Source organism: Galeopterus variegatus, unplaced genomic scaffold (assembly GCF_000696425.1).
Source record: "Galeopterus variegatus unplaced genomic scaffold, G_variegatus-3.0.2 Scaffold5823, whole genome shotgun sequence".
NCBI lineage: Eukaryota > Metazoa > Chordata > Mammalia > Dermoptera > Cynocephalidae > Galeopterus > Galeopterus variegatus.
In genome coordinates this window covers 116742-141953 of record NW_007731934.1, presented here as the reverse complement: position 1 = coordinate 141953, position 25212 = coordinate 116742, and the positions used below count along the sequence as shown (strand labels likewise).

General features: G+C 39.9%; 1 protein-coding gene across 1 annotated transcript in view; it reads left to right on the top strand.

The window, feature by feature from the left end:
* The first annotated feature begins 1385 nt into the window (after positions 1-1385).
* NCALD (neurocalcin delta) overlaps positions 1386-25212 on the top strand; it is a 94920-nt gene continuing 71093 nt past the window's right edge. Inside the window, exon 1 of the mRNA XM_008590054.1 lies at positions 1386-1502. The gene's annotated coding sequence lies outside the window, so the exon portion shown is untranslated. The remainder of the gene's footprint in view (positions 1503-25212) is intronic.

Below are 25212 nucleotides of genomic sequence, written 5' to 3'. Positions count from 1 at the left end.
CTTTTACAGTGACACAAATATAATCTGCCCAGCTGGCTTAACTTCCACTTATATTTGTAGCACCCCAGAGCTACTCTCTCTCTTTCTCTCTCTTTTTTTTTTAAAAAGAAACTGGAAGTCCTGATCACCCTAGCATGTAAGGGTCCTTAGGGTTTTGAGAGCAATCTCTTCTCCCCTGCCTTTTAACCCCTTTGTCCTTTGGATAGGTATATATTTTCAGAGTACCTTGCTGTGGGTTTCATTTAATTTTGTTTAATTGTCTTCCCATTAATTAAGAAGGTGAATTAACTGGGAAATAAGCATGTGTACACAGAGTTAAATGTTAGAGGGTGGTCCTAAAGGAAATGAAGCTGAAGTTAGAAGACATGTCAGGCTATCTGTTCTGCAGCTCTAGGCTTTCACTGAACTTGGTGTTTGTGGGACACCAACCCATTTACTCAACACTGAGCCCCAGCAAAGTGGTGTGGATGAGAGGATTTAGGACGGAGGGATTTGACACCTGTATGGTGGCCCCAAAACAAAGTTTTCACCTTAATCACAAGGTTATTCTAAGGTAGCACTGTTTTGAAACACTTTCGGTCATCATTTTTGCATATACATTTTATAATGCAGAAGTCCTGAATTTGTCTTACTTGATTTCCACATCCTACTTTGTGTCAGGATCATTATTACACTCTGTCACCTATCTCGGGGCCGCCAACCACAGGTGTTGTTTCTCTTTCCATCACTAGCATGGTCTCAGTGCATCGATGTGGATTCTTATGTAGTTTTTCAAATATCTTTTCTTCAAACTCTCCTTGAGTTTCTGTTTTTATTCATTTTCTTGCAAGTAAATTTAATTTGCTAAGAAAACTACCTCCAGAATTTTTCAATTTCTTTCCTGTGTGTGTGTGTGTGTGTGTGTGTGTGTGTGTGTGTGTGTGGAGAGAGAGAGAGAGAGAGAGAGGGAGGGAGGGAGAGAGAGGGAGAGAGAGAGGGAGAGAGAGAGAGAGGGAGAGAGAGAGAGAGAGAGATGCTGATAATAGTGAGACCGACCAATGGGAACTTTTATGGCATTTTTCTGCAAATAACTAGAAAGAAAGACACTGAAGCCTCAGAGAGAAAAGTTGTAGGCACTCCTGAGTCACAATTTCAGGGACTGAGGTTGTCAGGGAGCTGTCCATGATGGTTGTGTAGGGTGTGTATGTATACACTCACACACACACACTCACACACACACTCACACACACACCCCCCACAGTGACAGATGACCTATTGAAATAATTTCAGAGCTGTTCTGTGGTTGCTACGACAACCAATGATCTCTTGGCTTTCATCTGGCCATGTGACAGGGACTTTGACGTCAGCTCAAGGCAGAGTCTGTGGCTGAGTCCGCACAGTCAAAGGCTTGTGAGAATCTGGTGGATGCTGGATGTGGCTGCTGCTGCTGCTGCTGCTGCTGCTGTAGTTTCCCAGGGTCTGCGGAGCATGGACTGTTAAATCTTGCACTTCTTCTGTGGGAGGTAATTAGTTTGCTTTATATAAAATAGTTAGGTGTTTTTATAGCTTGCTGTGGTTTTCCCTCTCGCTCACCTCCTACAAGTTTGCCTTCATGAGCAATTGTTGTACCAGGGAAAATATGTAAAAATGCTTCTAGTCGTGAATTTCATGCAGTCTCTAGAACTGGTTAAATTTGGATTAATGTTCCATGAAGTAGGTTAAAATACAATCACCCTTCCTGTTCAACACTTGCTAACATAACATTATTTAGAGATACAGATTTTGCAGCTCGAGCCAAATATCTTCCCTTAAATTCCAGAAATCCTCCCTTCAGTATTGTTTTGGGTTTAAAACCCCAGCACAGTCTTACAATTTGTTGCTAACTTTTCCTTTTTACAGTTGCTACCCGATTCTGAATCAGCCTAGAATAGTTAGGAATTTTGGTTTCTATCTTGTTTGCAGCATTCATTAATTAGCAACAATAGAAACAGCGGGAAAGAACATTACACTCTGAAACAAAAGTTAGGATTTCTCTTGTAAATAAGGCCTTTGGTATTCTGAAAATACCAGAGAAAACTGTCAACAGCTTCCTGTTTAAAGAAAAATAATCTGGAATATGCCAAGGAATTTGGGGTGGAAACCTTTACATGTGTGCATGCAGCTGCTTTTTGGCTGTTAGAGCAAAGTGCACATTTTCAGTGTCCTCTCCTGAAAATCCAGCCGTGTACAGTATGTCATTGATAGTCTTTACTGAGGAGATATGTAAGCTGTTTTTATTTTTTTTAATTGAAATAATTATCTAGAGAAGAAACAATAGCCCTAACACTGAATATATCATTGATACAAGGTCTACTTTAACTCAAACACAGATATAGTTAGTCACTAAAAATTAGCTCCAGATCTTGAATTAATAATTTGTTAACTGTGATTAATCAAGATTTTTATCTTTAGTCCTATAACACTATACACTATAAATTGTTTTATTTGCATTGTTGTACTTCATATCCTTGCCAACCTTAATAATTTTGTATTTTCTTTCATTGTACACAAGTTGGACTGTATTTTTAAGCTTATAATTCAAAGAAAACCTCTGGTACTGAAGTTAATTGAAGCCTAGATTTATAAATAGGTTTCTAAATCTTACAAATTTAACTGGAAAAAAAGGCAAATTTTAGCGCACTGCATGTAATATAACTAGTATCTTAAAGAATGGAAAAAAACTGGTTTAACTATATGGAGACTATATGTAGGTGGTATGTGAATTATATCTCAACCTAATGCAAACATATATTGTTTTTAATTTTCTATGTTTGCTATTAGTTTCAGAATCCTAATAGTTACTATCTATTATACTCTTGGAGGTAAGAATTTTGAAAAGTATTTAGCTTCACACATAAGTGAATAATTTTGGGTATATCAATTATTTCTCAGTAGATTTCAGTGAGTGAATATCCATTTAACTTGCTGGCATTAACATGTCTATTTTTGGTCAGATTTTCCATGGAGGATTTTCAAAAAGTCTAATGTGATTACACTCAAGACACATCTACTGAGACATCATCTCATCATTTAATTAGTCTCGTAATTACGATAACCCAGAAGCCATGTTCTTAGCACTCTAGAAATGTTAATTGATATGTAACATTTCTATTGAGCAGGGACACTGTCATTTAAAAGCACAGTCTTTGATGGAGTACACTCTAATGTTCAGTTCTTTTACTCAAAATATGGAATTATCATTATAGTTTTTCCAGATAGCAAAGATTTTGTTGGTACTCTCTCTGTGATGTTTTAAACTAAAGTCATAAGATGATTATATTCAATGCCCTTGTAAAATAGACCGGATTTCAGCAGTATGAAATATAAGAGAACAGTTCAGTGTTGATACGAAATATCAATGATAAAGTTTATCATTAGGAGAAAACTACCTATGCGATGAAAGCAAAGATGCTCTGGTATCTACAGGTCTTTTCTTACAGCAAAATAAGAAAAAAATGACTCTCATCAGAATCATGTATTTACGGCAATAAGACTGTTGATTTCAAGGTCAAGTTTGTTTCCCCTTCAAAAGATGCTGGCAAGAAATGATTTACTGTAGAAACCTAGCTGTTGCATTATTAAATGCTGTGTGTATAGTTTCAAGGATTCTTAACCTTTGGGGACCTCTTTGGCAGCCTGGTGAAGTCTATAGACTCTTCTCAGAATGATGTTTTTAAATGCATAAAATAAAATATGCAGGGTTACAAAGGAAACCACTTTTATTGAAACACATTAACCAAATTTTTTAAAACTGTGATATATGTTTTGTTAATAATACATTATTAAATAATGCAAACTAGCAGCAGGTATAATAGCTACCATAATTCTGAAGTGATGGTGAGCATAAAAGATATTTCGAGTTGTAGATATCAACAACCGTAATGTGAAGTGAACATTTCTGTGCTTTCTCCTGGCAACAATATCACAGGTTCTATGTGGCTTGTGGCCTACATTTTAATTGGAGGAAATACTAAATTTCAGTTTGAGGTTAGTGAAACTAAAGAGATACTATTTTTCCCATCCAAGTTCCTCAGGCCCTCTTGAATTTTAGCCACCCCTGAGTTAAATGATATTAATGCCAAAAGGTCATAGAATTGCATTGAACAAAATTCATAACCCCATTTCTACATTCAGTTCTATCACATCTGATTTCATTCTCTGAATGTGTGAATTTTGCAGTATTCTCTAAAGTCTGTGTGAAAAGGAATGATATGTCCATATAGTTTGGTAAAACTGTAACTTTCTTTTATTTTCTTCCTTGAGATCCATAAGCAATTTTATGTTACCTGGACTGAGAAATTCTTACCTGGTTAGATAGGGGTTAAGAAGAAAACTCATAGTATTAGTGCAAGTTATGCAAGTTAAAACCTTGGGCCATAGCAGCAAGACTATAGCTATTTACAAAGGCACCTTTATCCACTCAGAAAAGACAAGCAAGTAGTACTTGGATGAAGAGTGCTGGATGTTATATGAGATTGTAGCTGAGGAAATACTCTAGAAGATACCTTGTATGCTCACAATATTTGAAGCAGGCATTAAAGAACATATGTGACTTTCCAGCTTCATGTAACATACATACACGTGTGAACTGAGGAATCACAATGTTAATTCCAGTTACTCAAGATAGAGCTCTGAAGGTTTATCCGCCAGAGGTCTCTAGGATGGGACACATTCAAAATGCAGAGGGAAATTGAGACCCTTTCTAAGTAATCTGAATGAAGAACCTTATTTGACTTATTTGGAGTTTAAGACCAACACAGGAGGGATTCATATCATTGTACACTGTGACTTATGCAATTGTCTCATTTCCCATGTCACTTTGAATGTGGAGAAGATATTGCCTGCCTTTCATCTCCAACCAACAGGGTAACTTTGCAGTTGGTTGGCTGCTGTCACAGCCCTGTGTTTCAAGTGTCCAAAGCAAGCCTTTCTATTACATCAGCACCCACCATCTCAGCGTAAGAGAACAAGAGCTATGACATTTTGCACAAGCTGTTGTTTAAACTCAATCCAAATCCTTCGCATTTGAAATGGAAGCTTAGCAATTTTTCATTGTGTGTTCTCAGAGGAATTATGAAAGAGATTTTCTCAAACATTTCTTATTCCTTAGATTAGAAAAGAACAGCTGCTTTGGGGGCTTTGAGTCTCTGTGGTGACTTGATAAAGAAACTTGGAAAAAGTCTAAAATCTGTGACTCCAGGCTGTATTGTTTGCTTCTCAAAGGCAGGTGTTTGAAATTTTAGGTTTAGAAAGAAACGTGCTGTTATTTTTTCATGAAATCAACTTTTATTTAAATGGTGCCCCGTGATGGAAATACAACTAGAAATAGAATTCCAAAGTGTAGTATTTTTTACTGTTTCCAGAAATAATGCTATAAAAGTTAGTTCTCATTAAGACTGTGATATAAAAATTATATGATAAATATTTAAATTCACTGGAGCCATGTTCTCCAAACTAAAAACAGTCTGTTTTCTTTATCTCTGTGGTGAACTTTAGGTGTTTTTGAAGTATATTTCTATAAATGCCTTTAAACACACAGACTCCCTTTAAAATTTAGTTTACATTAATGTGAAACAGAATATACTCAGATCACAATAAAGTTCTATATTTGATTTATAGGAAAGAGATCTCTGGTCTGAAAGATATTCCAGCTGTTGCCTTAGTGGGGGGATTGTCCATATTTTCTGAATTTTGTCCCAGTGACTGCAGGAAAACCAAAAGCTGCATATTGCTTTTATGCAAGGATGAGTTTTTTAAAAGATGGTTTTGTATTTTCTTTACTGTTAAAAAATTTAAACCCTATGTATTAGAGGAAAATGTCTAGAAGAGTGTTGTGCTCCTTGGCTGTCTGCTCAGCTGACTCCCACAGACTTTCATATGATTCACACAACTAAAACCATGATCAATTTTATGACAACCATATTTACAACATCCTTCAAGATAAAATAAAAAATAGCATCCCACAAAAGTTGTCCCATCCTACACCTTCCCCTGTCTACAGGTGCAGCATGATCATTCTGTCTGCAAACATTTATTCACCAGCTTCTGCATCCTCATGATTAGAGGAGGCATTTTGGGTCCCTCCCTCATGTGGTCTTGAGTGATACAGGCTACCAGCAGAGAGAACCCAAGATAACTTTATGGACTCTGACTTTTGTTTGCTTGAGATTTTATTCAAACATTTAGTATTTCAAGCATTCAACACATCTGGAGTGCCCTCTCTGTTTCAGGCATTGGAATGAGACAGGCAATGTCCTGCCATCATAGAACCTACAGTCTAACCGGGTGGTGAACCTGCCCAGAGACCTGTGTGTATCAGCGACCCGTACAGCCACGCTGGTCGCCATAGTCAAAAAGAGAATCCTTACTCAAAGGAAAAACATCAAAACAAAAGAAACAAACAACCTGGGAACCACTAGACTTTACACCAGCGTCAGACCTTAGAAGTGGCATTCTTCAGCTGTGCAGAGTCGGCCCTGTTATGAGCCATCTGTTCCTGTCAGTGTCAGGTCAGTGTGCCCAGCCCTGCTCCCAGCAGGCCGAAGGCTATTTGTCCTCCAGTTCAGAAGATGAATGAGTCTGGTAGGGACTGACCTAGAGAATGATTTTCTTTTATGCAAATACCATGTTTTATGCAAATAATGATAACCATCTTATTTTATGAAAAGGATCCTTAAATTAGTGGTGTTTGAGTACACCTCTCCAATCTTCCCTGTACTAACCCAGTCAGGATAGGCTCACTGCCATAATGCCAGGTCCCAATGGCATAATACAACACTCGTCATTTTTCACTCACCCACAAATCAGGCTTGAGAGAAGGGCTCTGCTGCACACAGTCATCCAGGGACTCAAGCTCCTTCTCTCTAGTTAAACTGATCTGGGGGCAAATCCTGTTTCTACCACTTGCTATCGGCACGATGGGCCAGTTGCCTAAGTCAATTTCCTTATCTGGATAATATTAGTACCTACATCATGGGTTTTTGAGTCAACTTACTTGTTATAGTTACTGACAGGTATTAGGTACTCAGTAACGGGAGCTGTTACCATTAATTTTCTACCTCTGGTACTGCTGCCAACACCCCTCCAAGAGCTAGGAAGCTTCCCTGCCAGAGCTGGTGGAGGTGTGTCCCTGGTGTTACGATAGCAGCTAACACTACGGAACTAGATGGTATTCTAAGCTCTTTTCAAAATAACTATATTTTTATTTTTTAACTATTTTTTATTTATTTTTCATCCCAGTTTTATAAATGTGGAAACTGAGGCCAGGGAGTTTCAGCATACTGCCCAGTGTCACACAGCATATAGCAAAGCTCTAGGTGTTTGGCTCCAGAGTCCCAGCTCTTCATTCACTATGCTGTATCGCCTTTCAAGTTGGAATATATTGTGTTTTCCCAACAAGTAATGTTATATGTTGTGGCAGATTGTACTCTCCAAAATGGCCACATGATTGTATGCACTCCCGTATGCTCTTCTAGAATCTTGCCATGCTTCATTAGGAGGTGGAATCTACTGCCCCACACTTTGAACTTTAATGGGCTTGTGATTGGTCCAGCTGAGAGAGTACAGTGGAAGTGATGATACGTGACTTCCAGGGCTAGGTCATAAAAAGAATACACTTTCTTTTTCTCTCAGGATCTTCTTTTTTTCTCTTGACCTCTTCTTTTTTTTCTCTCATGCATGACATTTGCCCTAAGAACCCAGCCACCATGTTGTGGGGAAGCCCAGACCATCTGGAGAGGCAACGTGTTGGTGTTTCAGCCAACACCTTCAGCTAAGGTCTCAGCCAACATTCAGCACCAACCGCCAGCCATGTGAGTGAGCAAGCCTTCAGATGATGCCAAGACCCAGACACTGGGTCCCCCTGACCCCTCCTGATGCCAGGTAGACCATAGATGAGGTATCCTGCTGAGCCCTGCCCCAAATTACAGATTCATGGTGGTGTATTTTTTAAAACTCATAAGTTTTGGGTAATTTCTTAGGCAGTCATAGTAACTGGAACATATAGGGTAATTGGAAATGAGTAAAATACCTGTATAGAGGGCTAAACTTCAGGTGCATATAAATTAAATAGGCTTTTGAGATTTGGCCTAAGAACCTAACCTAACCTAAAATAATTTCTGAAGGAAAATATATTTCTGTTACCAATCAAATTACAAATGTGCTTTAAGAACACATCCTGCTTGTAAATTTGGAAGAGTGTCCTACATATTAATACTGTTGCTGGTTCTAGGAGATTTGAGCCATGCTGAAGCTGGACTGCATGCCCTAGTAAAATCTCACTCATCACCTCCTGCTGGCTGGGACTGTCCCTGCATCAGAGTCCAGTACTTGTGCCCTTTGCCCTTGGTCACTGCTTAATCCTCCTGGTGTGCCTTTGTCTCCCTCTCCCACACCTACTCTATCTAATCTGCTGCCTAGTTTTCTGTTGTTAGACCCTGCTATCTCCTTGACACTCTCTGTTGGCCCATTTCTAATGCTTCTAGGCTGGTTTTTCTGCTCTCATGGTTTATAGTAAAGCTAGGGAATTCTTTTTGGCTGGGTAAGATTTAGCTCACTCAGCTGTCTTTTTCCTCTTGACAAATCTGCCAGAGTGGCAGCTGTCCCACTGGCTTGTGGCTGTATGTGTTGGTCAAACCTAGAATTCAGAATCTTCAGAATTGTGGTCCTTGTGTCCTTACTCAAAAAGACATCTCTGTCTCTTCTGCTGCAGAGAAATCAGTACTCCTGACTCTCTTGCTTACTTAATTTCACCCCATCTTGAAGGTTTTCTCACCTCCCTTTAAGGCGCTCATTCATTTGTTTATTCTACGTGTGTTAACTCCATACAGTGGACTCTGGAGTTGGGCACCTATGAAAATATTCCTTTTGTGTCCAAGGACTAGCAAGTTTCCTGCAGTTGTTCCTCATTTGCTTACCATAGATACCAAGCAGATGTGCTCCAATCACCCAGATCTTTCAATACCAGGACACTTCATCCAAAGCTAAGCGGGATACGGCAAGGTTAGTACAGGACCACAGCCCTTCTTTGGAACGGTTACAGTCCAGTTAGGGAGGCTGGACAGCACTTGAGGCTGAATGCCAGAGCTGTGTCTGCCATCCTAGTTAGAGCCTCTCACGGTGCCTAGCGTCATGCTGGACACATACCACCTACTCATTAAATCTCTGTTAAGTTATTAATGCATAGATTAACTACCAAGGATATGTAGCATTGAGATGACTTTGGAGAGGAAGTGAGCTCTGAGCTAGGCCTTACAGTATGGGAACATGTGGCATGACCGACAGAAGTGTAAGGATAATGCACCTTGAAAGTAAGAAGCACCATGAGAACAGCCTACGGACAGAGAGAGGCCTGTGCCCATTTGGAATTGAGAAAATGGTTGGGAAAAGAAGAAAATGTATAATCTATAAGGCAGGTCATTGAGAGATCTAAAATTTATCCACTTAAGCTGGATTTGATCTGATAAACAGCAGGAAGCTAGTCAAGGGTCAGGAGCAGGGAACTGACACATGTATTAAACAGTGTCAGAATATTTAACCGACTCCATTTCCTTTGGCTTTAGATAGGTCATGTTAAAAGCCTGAATATGTGCTAAAACAGGTGTTTCATTTTTCCCATAGAAAAGTTCTGACTTTTTAAATTTAAAAAATGTGATTTTCTTTTGCTGTCAATACTGTATGAATGACCCTTTTAACTATATCTGGCATGATATCTGTAGGCAAAGCTGTGTAACCTCAGAGTTTTAAACACATACTCTGTTACTCTGCAAAGTCATGTTCGTATAAAACCCAATCCAACTGAATAATTCAAGCCTTTATAACAGTTTCTTAAAACTATGCTATAATGATTATATAATCGTTAGTTGATCCATCATGAAACCCCCTGAGACATTGCACTATTATTTTGAAAAATCTTTGAATCAAATCACTAATGGAAGTCTGAATTATATTCAGAAAAGTTTTGTTATAAAGTGTAAGTACATTTCATTATATCTGAAGTCTTTGAACACTGGCCATCAATCTAAGTGTTTAGCAACTATCAGAATGTTCTTAACCAGACGTGCCGTTCTTAAAAATATTGTAACTCATACATGCAAAAAAGCATGTATAAAAAATAGTACAATATAAAAAATAGTAAAAAACAAATCCCTGTGTAGCCAACAAAAACACCATTTGTAAATCATTCTAGTGAAGTGTAAGGTAATACATAGATGTCAATAATAACTTTACTACAGTGGCAGGCAGATTAATACTGTCCCTAAAGTCCAATGCCTGAAGGAAATTTAATCAGTGATACATTTTTTAATTCTCCAGTCATATAAAGATTTTAAACCACTGGTGAACAGAGTCAGTTATCTCAGTCTCTCGTGGTGAGTATCTCAAAAGAAGACATACAAATGGCCAACAGGCACATGAAAAAATGTTCAGCATCACTAATCATCAGGGAAGTGCAAATTAAAACCATGTTGAGACATCATCTCACTCCAGTTAGAATGAATGGCTGTGATCAACAAGAGAAAAAACAAGCGCTAGTGAGCATGTGGAGTGTACATTGGTACAGCCACTGTTGAAAACAGTATGGAGGTTCCTCAGAGAACTAAAAATTAGATCTGCGCTATGACTCACTATCCCATTACTGGGTATATACCCAAAGGAAATTAAAATAATGTATCAAAAAAGACACCTGCACCCGCATGTTCATCATAGCACTATTCACAAAAGCCAAGAGATGGATCAACCTAAATGTCCATCAATGGATGAATGGATGAAAAACTATGGTATGTATACACAAGGGAATGCTAGTCAGCTATAGAAAAAATTATATCCTATCATTTGCAGCAACATGGACAGAACTGGAAAACATCATGTCGAATGAAGTAAGTCAGGGAAAGAAAGACAAATACCGCAAGGACTCACTCCTATGTGGAATCTAAAAACAAGAACAAAAACAAATTGTACTCACAGAAGGAGAAAGTAGGGTAATGGTTACCAGACAGTGGGAGGTGAGGGGAGGCGAAGCAGTGTACTAATGGAGACAGAACTGTGGTATCTACCCTAAGTGAATCACTGTGCAGTATATGCATGTATTGAAACAACATATTTATTCCCCACAAATATTTATAAATAAATGTTAAAATATTTTGAATTAAAAAAAAAAAGGTGTGCTTTACGCTTTGGGACATACCTGCCACTGCCTCTAGTAACTGTGAATGTCTGGAAGTCCATTTCTGCTTCCTAAGGCCATCGCTCTTGTTATCTCCTGGCTGTTCAGGAGGGAATGGCCAGGGAACCTGGGGTCAGCTCGGAGTCCACCTGCCAGCAGTGGTAAAAGCAAATCATTCACTCTCTGGGGGGTTCTCTTTATGCAGAGCGTGAACAAAAATTTAAGTGGAAATTATAGTTTTCATGAAATTATTTTTCTGGTATGTTCAGAAGATGTTTAACAAAATAGAAGCTATGTAAGAAAGATGCAACCTCTGGTCCAAATTCTACTTTGTAAAAGAAACCATCATTAAAATTTGCTGTATCCACTTCCAAAAATGTTGGTCAATTTCCAACTTTAAAAGGCCCCTCCATCGCTGTTGGGAAGAAGGACTCTGTTTCTCCTCTGACCCTCAAAACAGCCTGCAGATTAATGCCAAGAGCTGACCAAGCGTTGCCTAACGGCCCGTCAGCACACCCTGCCAGGAGGACTACCTTGTTAAAGTCGCAAAGGCACAGAACTTGGTTACGCTACAAGTTAACAAAAGATTCTGATTCTGAAATGCTGTAAAAAAGGAAAGGTCTCACTGAAATTGTGCCCAAATTCAATATTAACAGGGACTTCTTTTTACACATATAAAATTTACCATTTTAACCATTTTTAACCATTACCTCCACCCAGCTACAGAATTTTTCCGCCTTCCCATACGGAAACTCAGCACCCATTAAACTAAGTGCCCATTCTCCCCCACCCCACCAGCCCGAGCAACCACCATTTTACATTTTTTAAACAGGGATATTATTTTAGAGAGTTTTAAAATAAACCTACTCCTTCTCTTTCTCTTGCATAAGCTCTTCAACTAATAAAATCTCTGTTAAAAGTTCTGAAATAATTAGAAATTTCAAGATTTACAAAAGTGAGCAAAATTTACATGGGGGGGGGTTGTGACATAAAGATCATAGACATGTAACAGTGGGAATATGCTCTTGGTTGGAAGGAAAAAGAGCCGGGGGCTGAAACATGTGATTCAAATCACCTACTGAAACGTGTTCAGTACGATTTTTATATAGTCAGTCCGCTTGCCATCCTGCTTGTCAAAAAGAAAACTGTGGAACCGGGGAGATTTTCTCATCCTAGTAATATACTCAAGTAGTCTTATATTAGTCTACTAATACTCATTTTAAGTAACTTAAGTATAGAATCAGTATATGCTTATGGTAGAACATTTGAAAAATACAGAAAAATGTAAAGGTAACCCATTACTATTATTTTAAAATTAAAAAGCATTATATTTATTTTACTTCAACAGAAGGAAAAGAACTCTGAAATGAAAGTGAGGACTTGGACTTCAGATAACTGTTTTTTTAAAGCAGGAATTACTGGTTTCTAACTAAACTGAATTTCTAATTAAAAATTAAAATATCAATCAAACATCAAGATTGGGGATTAACTTTAAAAAATTGTTTTTTACAATGAGGATAGGCTTATTTTTCAGTTAGTAAAGCTTAACTATCTCATGAAGACCAGAAAAGACCCTGGGGGGAGAAAGTTTTTAAAATATAGTTCAAAACCTAATCCCATGCAGTACTCCACAGATATGTTGTACAATCAATTATGTTTCAACAAAAAAATAAAAAAATAAGTAAAACAAAACTTAATCTCACCTTTAGGACTGTTCTCCTGGAGAAAATTAGATACTAAGGATAATCTGGAAAAAAACATAGTTCATAAAGTCACCAAACCATTTTCAGAAGGTAAAATAAACCATGCAGTAAAGAGGTAATTATTTCCCCCCGTGGGCTAGAACTCACAGAGCATACAGAGAGGCTCACTGTATCTCTCTCTGTATCTGTACCTGTTGACTCTCTCCGTTGACCATAGAGGCTTAACTTGTTTGCTTCTGACACCAGTGTTTTTCAAATTCCATTCATTTTTAAATATGTACTATATTTTAATTTGCTTCCTATTTAGACCATAATTGCCCTTTATGTACATTTATTTTTCTAGAGTTTCTAATTATCTTTGTCTTCTCTGGCTGATCTGGAGAAACTTAAAATCTTCAGTACATATATAGCATGTCATAGCTTACTTTTTGATGTCCAATTATCTGAAAATTGTAATTTTTTTAAAAAGTGATTTTCTTTGTCCTGTTTCAACTCTATTTCCTTTGGCATTAGTTGTTCTCTTGTTCTTCTGAATCCTTCTCTCTTATGCTTTTGGTTTTCCTTCAAGGACTGGTGACTTTTGACTGGCTGAATCATGTTTATAAGTGAAGGGCTAGGTTGACTAGTAGAGGTGACTGGTGGGATTTTCTTGGCAGCTGTATAGGAATGGTTTTCTACTGTGTTTCTCCTCATGAATGGCCGGGCTGGCAGTCAGGCTCATGAAGGGCACATGTGAGAGTGAGAAACAGGCAAGCTTTTGACTGCCCAACACGCCAACATCAGGAAGGCTTTATTTTCAGGGGTGAACTACTCTGGTGTACTAGTCTTCCATGCAGAGCTTGGAGTCAGGTGGGAAGAGATGGAAAACAGCATTCCACGGAGTCCTTTCATTAGTTACCTTGACTGCTCCTGCTCTCTATGGCTACAGACCTGAATTCTTCAGAGTTCCATTGGGAAGAACAGCTCTCATCTCTTACCAGCTCTCTCTGAAATCTATTTTATGTTGGGGTTTTTATTGGCTCAATCTAACTGTATCTGTTTGCTATTTTCCAGAAATTTCTTAAAATTTATGTCTACGGATGGTAACCTGATTTCCATCCATGTTATAGATTTATTCTTTTTTATATGTCTTTTCTGCCTTTTATGTCTTAAATGTCATATATGTCTTATATGCTTAGTCTGCCCTCTTGAAGTGAGATTGTATTAACATTCAGAATGGTTGTCCCACTGTGTTGGTGCATAATTGGCATAAGGCCATGGCCCGTATCTTAGTCTCCATGAGGCTATTTCTCTGTCTTTCATGGTCACAGTCTGCACTCCCAATCCAGGTTGGCCATATGATCAATATGGATCATTTACACAAAGAGAGCAAAGTGAAAGAGAATGGTCACAAGAGCCAGTGCCACCATCAGACCTATAATATCTGCCTCAACCAGCTCCTGTCTCATCCTTCAGACCCTGTTCCTAACTTCCGCAGTGCTCCTGTATGGTACAAACCCTGATTATATCACTAACCACACAGTTCTACAATTTCCTATTTGTCTCTCCATTAAACTCTAAGCTCCCCAAAGGTAAACATGGTGCCCATTTCATGTCTGCATCCTCAGTGCACACCACAGGGGCTGGTATTAAGTGCCCAATGCAGACTGAATAACCAACCAAGCAGCTGAATGAATGAACAAAGGATGAACAGGCTTGATGTTGACTTTGGAAACAGGTGTGTTGTCTTTTCTTGCTGGGAATGAGGCCACTGACCTCCTTATTAGTCATAGGAAGCGTTAGGGAAGGGTGTTTCAGGTAGAAGAAGCAGTATGGGTAAAGGCTCAAAGGCAAACTGGAGCATTTTGTCGGGGGCTGATGGAGGTTGTTCCCAGAGAGCTGTTCATTACTAGTTCATCCAAAAAAAAAAAAAAAAACCTCCCATCTCTGTTGTGTCCTTTTGTGCAACTGGCAGTCTGATTACAGGGTTCTTCTGATCTTTGCCAGTTGGTTGAGTACAGGTCTAATTAGAGCTGTTCTATTTTAGCAGAAACTCTGGTGCCCCAATTCTAGAGGTGTCAGTAAAGGCTCCTTTGTGGTTCTATATAATCCTGATTCAAAACCTACACCAGTCTTTTTTGCAAGTTTACATTGAAGGATCTGCTTACACTCATATTAAGTAGCTTTTATTGTAATGAGTCCCCACTTCATAGGAACATTACTAAACCACAAAGAGCTTAGAATGGAGCTTTCAAGTCATCCTTGGGCTCCTGTTGCCTGCTGGAAATCAGTAGAGCCCAAGCCCCTCAGTTATAGGGCTCCACGGCTCACATGAGTGCTTGGTCATCTGCCTTGCTCAAATGCCTCTGACTCCAATCACCACCTGAAAGTTCTCCCCAGAGGTCTGAGCACCTTACCTCCTACTTCTGGTAACTTAATAAAAAAGCTACTAGTTGTCAGAAGCAAGTAGACTCTCAATTCTTGGTTAATTGAAATTAGTCTTTTAATTTTGAGATGTTGTCAGGCCTTAAAAACTAACGCCACCTTAATTGACATTACAAGTGGTGCCATTATGGGCCCACAAGGGCGTATTAATGCGGCGGCCTAAAACGGCTCTGGGAGGAAGTAGGGTGGGGGTGTCCACGGGAACCTTACCTTAGCCCTTATTGGCCAAATACGCGCTTCCGCGCTCGTGAACACTGTGTGATTGCAATAGCTAGGCATTGAGACAGGATGCATGCTCTCATAACCTTTAAGCTGATTGGAGGATGTAAAAGCCTCCCTTCCCCATTTGCCTTTAAAAGCAAGTGCTTGTGTGATAATAAACGGAACTGCTCGACAGAACCCCTGCCATGTCTGAGTGTCCTTTAACGGGCTGGTTGAGGGGCCAGCGGCTGTGCTCACCTCTCTTCACGGCTCTCTTCCTCCATCTCCTTCCAATGGGGACTGTAGGGAAAGAGGAATCCGGGCAATTTGCTCGCCCACTAAAAGGAACGAGGCTAGGGCTGTTCGGGTCGGCCGCCGGCAGATCTGACAAGATGTATTATTCTATCCACAAAGCAGGTGCTCAATGTTAAATGAGTGAAAAGATGAATGAAACGTTAAAGGAGAGACTGGGTTTGTCTTTCCTGAAATTAGAGTTAAGAAGCACGTTAGAAATTTTCCCAGATAAGTGCAGTGCTCAGTTTTTGATCACAGGCCATCCATTCTTTCCATTTTAGCCATTTTCAGTCCCATCATGTACTGCACTCATCATCCATCTCTTGTCTTTGGAGATAATTTATTCCCAAATTTAGAATGTCACAAAAGACACCTCAGTAGGGTTCATTTACATGTTTGTAACACAGGATTGTCTGGGGGAGATGCTGTTTGCAATGGGCTCACTTCTCACCTGCTGAGGCAGAGACTCTGACTCAAAGGGCACGTCCATCACATCCCCAACTTCTCAGCATCAAACTGGGTTTAAGAATGGAGCTATGTGGCCCCTCAACAGTCTGGTTTTAGAAGTGTAACTGTATAAAAGAGGGTATTCCCAGTTGTATGACTCCAGAAGTGCCTTGGCAACTATTGGTGAATTGCTAGGCCATCCTAATAGGAAAATGAGGTATGGGAATGCTGACAGTATGCAGTAATAGGCAGAAAGGGATACATTCTCAGCAGCTCTAGCAGTAGTCAGGGCTGGAGACACCAGGAAAGAAATGACTTCACGAAGGTGACGCAGGCAGCAAAGCTAAGGTCCTCATATTACTCAAAGTTCCAGCGGGATTTGAGCTGCTGAGTGGGTGGACAGGAGCACCAGCCCAAACTGACTCCCAAGGGCCCTTGGTCGGAATCTTCACAGGAATCCGAGAAGAGGGGTACAATGTCTAAACACAAGCCACTCAAGCCACTGGAGTCATAATCGCAGCATTATGTTTGCAAGATGCAGATTCTTGAGGTTGAATTCAGAACTTTGGAATCAGAATCTATAGAGGTACGGCTCAGGATCTACCTCCTTATACAACTCTCTAGGTGATTCTTAACTCACACCAACTAAATCTTCAAAGCCACCTGCACCTCCTAATCTTCTCACTCTGCAGGAATCTCTTGCTAAGGACCAATTGCCAAGCACCAAGAGTTTCAGCCAAGCATGTGGCTTGTCAGCACATAACATGAGGCTAGTTCTGTGCCCTTGCATTTAACAAATAATCCTAGAATATTGGCACTACTTTAGGCTTCAGAAGGCAATTCTTGCCTTTAGGGGATGGTAAGTTGTGAAGTCACAATCTGCACCCCCAACCCAACATGATGGGCCACCTCGTACCACTGAAAATTTCTGTTGTGGATATATGCCATCAGTCACAAGGGGATCCAATGCCAGTAGAAAGTTACCAGCACAGAGCACTCCACATCTGAAAACAACTCTGAGAGAGTTCCCTATTTGTGAGGAGCAACCTAAGGATGGGACTAATTCACAAAGCTTACAACAGAACAGACACAGATCCCCTAAGGAGGGCTGCCCAGAAAATCAAAGCTGTCAAACTTGGATATCACCCTAAGTTGACAAGTGTAAAGGGCAGGGAGCATGCCCTGATCATCTTAGCTCTCCTTAGAAAGCCTACCCTGTAGTAGATACGTGGGGAGCCCATGTTGGATGGCTGTTATTCAGACAAGGCTGGCGGGGTGCTGGCCACTTGGGAGTGTAGGAGGGAAGAGGCCAGTTAGCAGGACTGCCATGGCACAGGTAGACTTCCTCACGTCCAGGGCACTGGGCGCCTCCACTCCGACTCACTGCCTGTGTACTCTATCACTTGTGAGACGAGCTATGACCAGCAGGCACTGACAGTTGTATCTTGCAACCTAAATATGTCTCTTTCTTTTAAAGCTCTTTCTAGCTTCATGGAGTAAACCTCCCTTCAGATAACACGAGTTACTATCGAGGTTTTGAAAGTTAAATCACATTTTCCCACTGGTTAACTTGATCATTTCAGAGTTACATCTTCATTTTGGATTGATTTTTTTTTTCTACTCAAAGGTAATGAGTTAATGAACTATGCATGAGAAAAGTTTCTATTTCAAGAAAGCTTTGTAAAATGAAAGAATACTTTGTTCAGGTATTTCTTTCATTGGAAGTTCCTGCTTTCTTTAAGTTAGGACCCCTATTTTGAGGAGACAGCTGGCCAACAAGACAGCCCTGGCTTTGTGGGAGTGTGCCAAAGAAACTTCAAGATGTTGTGTTCTTTTCTTTAGATTTATATTCCCAAATTCCTATCCAGAGGAAAGATATTTGCAGGAGGAAAGAGTAGCAGCCATCTATAGGTAATTAGTGAGTCTATGCTCTATGATTCATTGAATTCCACTCTAGCTCCCTACTTAGAATTATAGGGGATTTCTTGGCAATATTAAGAGGCAAATTACTCAAATCTCCATGGCATCATTTTAACGTTGCCCAAACAGTACCCGTGACCATCTGAATTAGTCATTTCTCATTATGCATCTTGGAAGTAAGTTGGTATCAATCCCTCATTGCTGGCTGAGAAAACCTAGTCGTAGTGAAGTTGATTCTGACCCAAGAGCACATGGTAATTGGAGTCAGGTCCGTGATCTTTATGCCTTTTCTCTCCTCTGAGTAAACACATTTGTCATCTTTCATCCACTGCTGTGAGATGTTCATAGACCAGAATTTAGAAAATGTATTTCCATTTATATAACTAGTCCTGTGTCTAGGAAAGGACATACACACACACACACACACACACACACACACATATTTTTAAGCTTCCTATTTCCACACGCAGAGAGAGTTGAGAATGCTGATCCAGGCAAAGTCAGCAGTGTTCCATGGGATGTTGAAGTTCCAACTCTGACTCAACAGTGTCTCCCGTAGGGCTCTACCATCCTGCCGTTACAGCCCCTGCATGCGGAGCTTCCTGGAGACATATACACTTAGCCTGAGTTAAAGCACTTTGTTACCAGACAGGGAACGTCAGCACAGAGTGGCTTACCAGCTTCACTGCGGTGGAAATAGATTGCCCTGGCAGGGGGAGAGGGAGAGCACAAATCCTGAGTGTATGGTGTGCCAACCAGACTAGTGAGGGAAGGGTGGTATTGGGAACACTGGGCAGCCCCAGGATCATGAGCACACAGAAATGCCAGGCTCCTAAGCAGTAGTTCCTGAAGATAAGTTGGAAAATCTTGAAATGGGGTAGAAAATGAAGGGAGGCATGTTGATTCAGAGCAGTGTGCACTTTGAAGTTGGACTGCCTGGGTTCAAATACTGGCTCTACCACTTAAGCTCTGTGACTTTGGGCAAGTTACCACATCCCAAATGATCCACTTCCTAATTCAGAAGACAGAGGTAAAAATTGCAACCTCTCCATAATTTGTTGGGACAATGAAATGAGATAATATATAATATAATATCCTAGTGCCCTTTGCCATCCCTTTCTAGGGTCGCTGAGCCACCATTAAATTGTCTTTTTTAAAATGGAAATGGATCATTACCTTCTCCTACAAGGAAACCAATTGTCCCAAGGAAATACAAGGTATAATTTAAGGTAATGAACCATATGTTGACTCAGAGGCAAGAAATCTCATGGAAGACATCTTGGCCCCAGAATTGTAAGGTAGAGCTGTGGGACCCAGGGTCAGGCTATGTCCTTGGACCAAAGAATGAGAACTATGCCAGGAGGCCAAACTGGATTGAGACAAGTCTTGGGTCAAAGAACACACAGAGCAACCAAAGCCAGAAGCTATGGAGCCAAGTCCCAAGAAAATGTATGATGCAGAAAGCAGGGACGGTCCCAAGGCTGAGGGTGGAGGGTTCAGGAGCAGCGTGCTGGAGAGCCAGCCATTTTTTCTTTTCTGCCTCCTCTGAGAGGTGTGTTAGTCCAGGTCACAATAGCGAGAATCTCAGCAGGCCATTCAGACGAAGTGTGTGTGCTGCTAGGAAAATGTGACTCCTAAATCACAGTCTTCTGATTCTGCTCTAAGACTGTGGACCTATCAGTATTTCCCACAGTGGGTCCCCTGAAAGCCTGGTTCTATGAGATATTCCATGGTGAACATGTTTGCTGGATGAATGAAATTTTTCATGTTTCTTGACTGGAGGATGTTCCAGTGCTTTTAATTTGCTTGTAAATCTCTAAGAGAAAGATACGGTAAGATGTGTTTCCTTAGGAACCCCTTCTTCTTAGGATTAGAATCCTTAACTCCTATGGCTCTTTTGCCACCTCACCTCCGGGAGCTTCTACCTCTAGGCCCCTTCCTCACTTCTCAGAGGTGTGTAGAACCCTCTGGGGGACATGCCTCATTCCCAGGTCCCTACAACTCAGGCAGAGGCATAAATGAGGCTGTAAACTATAGGAGGGTAAGGCCCATGCCTGCCTTGTTCATATTCTTTCTGTCACATAGTTGTGGCTCATGTAGTGCCTATTTGTGGAATAATTACTTATTGAATGAACAGGATAACCTAGTTCATGCTGAACTCCAGTTGCTGCCGTAGACAGCACTTTGAGTGTATCACGGTTAAGTACTCAACTGACCCACACTTGTTGGGGGGAGTGTTTTCTGAGACTATTTGGTATGGAACAAAGAATCAGAAGGCATGAGCTATCCTAATGTGGTGCTTTCTTTTCTCACCTCCCCAAATGATCTCATAATAACCATGCCTGTCTCATGTCAACCCAGCCATGGGAGTAGTTTACCAAAATTAAACTCTCCATAAACATGAAATATAATCCTAATGATTCCTTTAGGAATTAGACCCACTTGTTGATGTTGTGTTAGGCCCTTTAGCACCTAGTCTGAACCTTTGTGAATATCTAGGCACATGGCAGTAAAGGCTGCCTCTGAGTATGTTTCATAACCATAGGATTTGCCAGTTTAAGTGGAAGAGAGAGATGGAGGCAAAATGGGCTTTTTTTCTTGGCTCTTTTATAGTGGATAGTGTTTATTTTAAGCAGTTTTCCAAATAAGTAAGGCTTTTCTCCTTTGTTTCATGCACTGTGTCCTAGGAATGATGCACTTCTGTGGGAATTTTGCCCACCCGCCTCTACCCTGAACTTACTAATCTGGAGGTAATTATGCTAGAGTGGTCCCTGCCAAAGCTCTGTGGAGGGGCACGTCAGACACAGCCCTAACCAAGGCACTGCTGCGTGTGGGAGCCCTAGCTTGTTGCTTTTGGGTTTCATCCACCTGCCCCTACCCTATGGCAGTCCACTTTTTATTTTTATTTTTTGGAGGGGGCAGGAAGAGAAGCAAGCAACTTTGATGGGGAGGAATTGGGACTTAGATCCACAGTTGAAATGACAAGGAAAGAGAGCTACTTTGTCCAAACTCTGTACGTTGCAAGTTATGTTTGATTTGGAGGGTTAAGTTTGAACTTTATTATTACATATGATAATGTACAAAAACTCAGTGACTATATTTTCTTAACTCTGCATCATAATACAGTCTAAAGATCTTATCTGTCTTTTAAAATTTTGTTTATATGAACAGTCTTTAACCAGCATAAAGATTAAACCACATTTAGATTAAATAAATCACTGTGTTGAAAATAAAATTTTTTGGAATCATGACTTTTGAGAAATCCAGACTGTGGCTCTCTGTGCCCTGTGCCTTAAGAGGGAAAAAGAGACTTGGAAGTTCATGCTGATCGCCAAGTGTGTCAAGAGTCCTGGTTGTCCCAGATGACAGCTGGCACACACAGACAAGCCACTCACTTTAACATTATTTTTTCCTGGTGAAGAAATAGCAGCTACTTGCCAGCCTGCTTCTTTTTTGCAGGAAGCCAACAAGGAGTTTTCCTTGAGAATCTGTCATTTTAAATAATTTATTCAGTGTAAATTGTTACCATCAGAGAGTAAAAAGGAGTCAGTTTACAAGAAGACCTTAAGTAATGGGGGAAACAACAGAAAAAATAATATTTGTAGTAATTTTGGCTAATGATCATAATGTCACTTCTACATGAGAGTTCTCTAGGGGAATTAGTCTAGTATGCCAGGCATATTCAGCTGTTTGGAACTCTTAAGTTTAAAAAATTAATAATACAAGAGGACCAACTAATGATACCTTTGGCTCTTTCAAAGCAGTCTGGTATCTGCATGAAAACACTGGTTATTTTGGTGTCCAGTTGGAGAGCACAGGGACACACAGCAGGTTGCCTGAAAATCAAAGCTTTCTTCCTGAAATATAGGTCTGTAAAGGATACATTTCTGGGATCTGATGTTTCCTGGCTTATTCAAATAACGATGACGTCGTTAGAAACCTTTCAGAACTACAGGACTCTTCTTTATGCTCAATGACAACAACAAAAGCGTCATCAATCTGTAGATGGTCTTTGATCCTGGTGTGTGAATTCTATTCCTGGGCTGCCAATATCCAGAGTCCTGTGAATGTAAGTGGCTCAGGCTTCTGTAATTAGGTTATCTGATTCCCCCCACGGCTAATTTTGTTAGAGACTTCACAGTGCTTCTAAATTTATATAGGTAAACAAACAGGGACACACTTTTCTTCAAGTCACTTATTAGAATCAAAATTAGGAAGAGTTTTTAACCTTCATAAAACTGAGCTGACTGATGAAAGACGCAATTGCAGGTGGGTATTGAAAATGTTCACAGGTATCTCCACCAAGAAAAGGGGGGGTTGGGGATGGGATTTGCATTCACTCTAATCATGCCTACCTGTTTTAGTTTTGTAAAGCTGTAGTTAGTGAATGAATATGTGTCAGTTCGAGGACAGCATGTCTATGTTATTTTCCAAGGGGAAGGAGAATAGCCTTCCATTGTCTGGATTTTGGAAATATCTAGAGTATGTTCACTTAAAAACTCATAGGTTTTATAAATTATAATTCATTTTCTTTACAAACGGGGAGAACCAGATTAATCAGGACATCACCAACGAGCTGTTGGAAATGCTAGAAAACATTAATAGTATGGATTTGAATAAATTGAACATAGGACTTCAGGTTTAATACTGGACACTATCGTTATAGAACACTTGAGACATAGACATTGCATTAGTGACCTATTGCTGCTGTAACAAACTTTCACAAATTTAGAGGCCTATAAACAACAAATTGATTATTTTACAATTCTGGAGGCCAGAAGCCTAAAGTGAATCAGCAGGGCAGCCTTCCATCCTGGAGGCTGGGGGAGAATGCATTTCCTTGCCTTTTCCAGCTTCTGGAGGTTGACTGCGTCCCTTTAGCTCATAGCCCATTTCACTCAGGCTGCTGCTTCTGTCATCGCAACATCTTTTCTGACTCCAACACTCTGCCTCCCTCGTAAAAGAACTCTTGTGATAACATTGGGTACTCCTTATAATCCAGAATAACCTTCCCACCTCAATATTGTTAATCACATCTGCAAAATCCCTTTTGCCGGGTAAAGCAACAGAGTCACAGGTTTCAGAGATTAGGATGTGGATATCTTTGGGAGGCCATTACTCTGCCTACCACAGACATAGTCATCACAGATCAATTAATTTATCCCTTCCAAGTAGTTTTCTCTTTGGCCTTTCTGCAAATCTGAAGGAGATAATTACAGCTACAATCCGCAGGTGGAGTGTGGAATTGAAAGCACCGTCCTACAGGATGACTTCTTGTGAGAATAAAACCTGATGGTGCAATCTGCTCTGTCCAGCAGAAACTTCCCATGGCCACCAAATTGATGTTTTCTCCTTTTCCTCCAAAATCTTGCAAGTGTAACCTGTAGCTCACTACACAGAATCAAAAGAATCATGACTGTGGTAGTGTGTGTAGGGACAGGGCTCTAGAATAGAGCAGCTCAAATGCCGAATCTGCCCCTGACTAAACATGTCACATTGCACAAGTTCCTACGTTCATTATGCTTCAATTTCTGTGTCTGAAAGACAAAGGTGACTTCAAGAATTGCTGTGAGATTAGGAAAATAAAATACTCAAAGTACTTGGCACATGCCTGGCATATACTTGTTGCCCAGTCATTGGTGGTTGCGGTAGGGGCTTACTCTATCCTGCAGAGAACAAACAGAAGCAGAGTGGCCAGAAGGAGGGCAGAGAAAGCTGCAGTTCAGGCCAAAGAACAGAGCCATTCCCTAGTTAATAAATGAGCCTGGCCGCTAGCATCATGCAAAGAAAGTAGAATTCTGCACTTGCACTGAGCTTGCAGCATTTGCAGATGCAAAGTCTGAGAACTTAGTAATAAGACCTGATACTAGGAAGGCAAACCTGGGCTGGATCATCAGAGCCTTCTCAACATCATAGAAGAAGAGGGTTAGGATCCACAGGAGAGGAGGCCAGATCAGCTCAGTCCACAGGCACTTCTCTCAGCCATACTGGTTAGGGCTGACACCTTATGCATTGCAATATATACAGCTCTATAATAAATGTTTCCTTGCTAACTTACTCCTAAATAACGAATAATACCATTTTATCAGCATGTAGCTTCAGCTTTATTCTCAATAATCTATTTTATTGACACCCTAAGTTCTGATTTTAAAACTCTTCTCCAGATGTTCTTTTATATATATATATATATATATATATATATATATATATAAAACAACATCTCTATATATAATGTCTGTGTGTGTATGTGTGTGTATGTGTATAAAACCACATCTGGAGAAGACTCATATATATTTGAATTTGGACCATGTGGATTCTACCTACTAAAAGCACTGATGTTTATAGAATATTTACTCTATGCTAGTCATTATAAGTGCTAATTGCCTAAAATGTATTTTATCATTTATTCCTTGCAACAGTTTTATTATAATTCTAATAATTGTATTATTATCTTGACTTTACAGATGAAAAATTGGGACTGTTAAAGTCTGAGTAACTGGACAAATTTACCGAGCTTGTAAGTGGTAAAGCCCGGAGGCCAAGCCAGGTTGGCCTGTCCCTAAGTTCTAGATTCTGGTAACTAAAGGGAGAAAAATCAAGTGATAATAAAATAACATTGGGAATAACAGCTGTTACTAAAGTGAAAAGATGTCCATAGTTGGAAAAACAGTGAATTACAGAACTATATGTAGATTATGATTTGATTTTTGTAAATTAAATAGAAATATGTGTGCGTATATGTGTGTGTGTGTGTGTGTGTATTATTGAAACTTCTTTGGAAACTGATAAAGGTTATGGTCCCTTTTTCTTAAAAAATGCATATGTATACATGCACACAAAATTTCACACACAACTTAGAAGTTCAGGTTAGGGATCTCTGATACATACATATCACATGTAAAGAAAAATCTGGAAGGATGTATACCACATTGTTAATCATCCTCTATTAAGATATTTTTCATGTTATTCGTTGTTGAATTTTAATTTATCAATAGACAATGTAGTTGATTTTCATCTCCCTTTACCAATTCCTCCTTCCCTCCT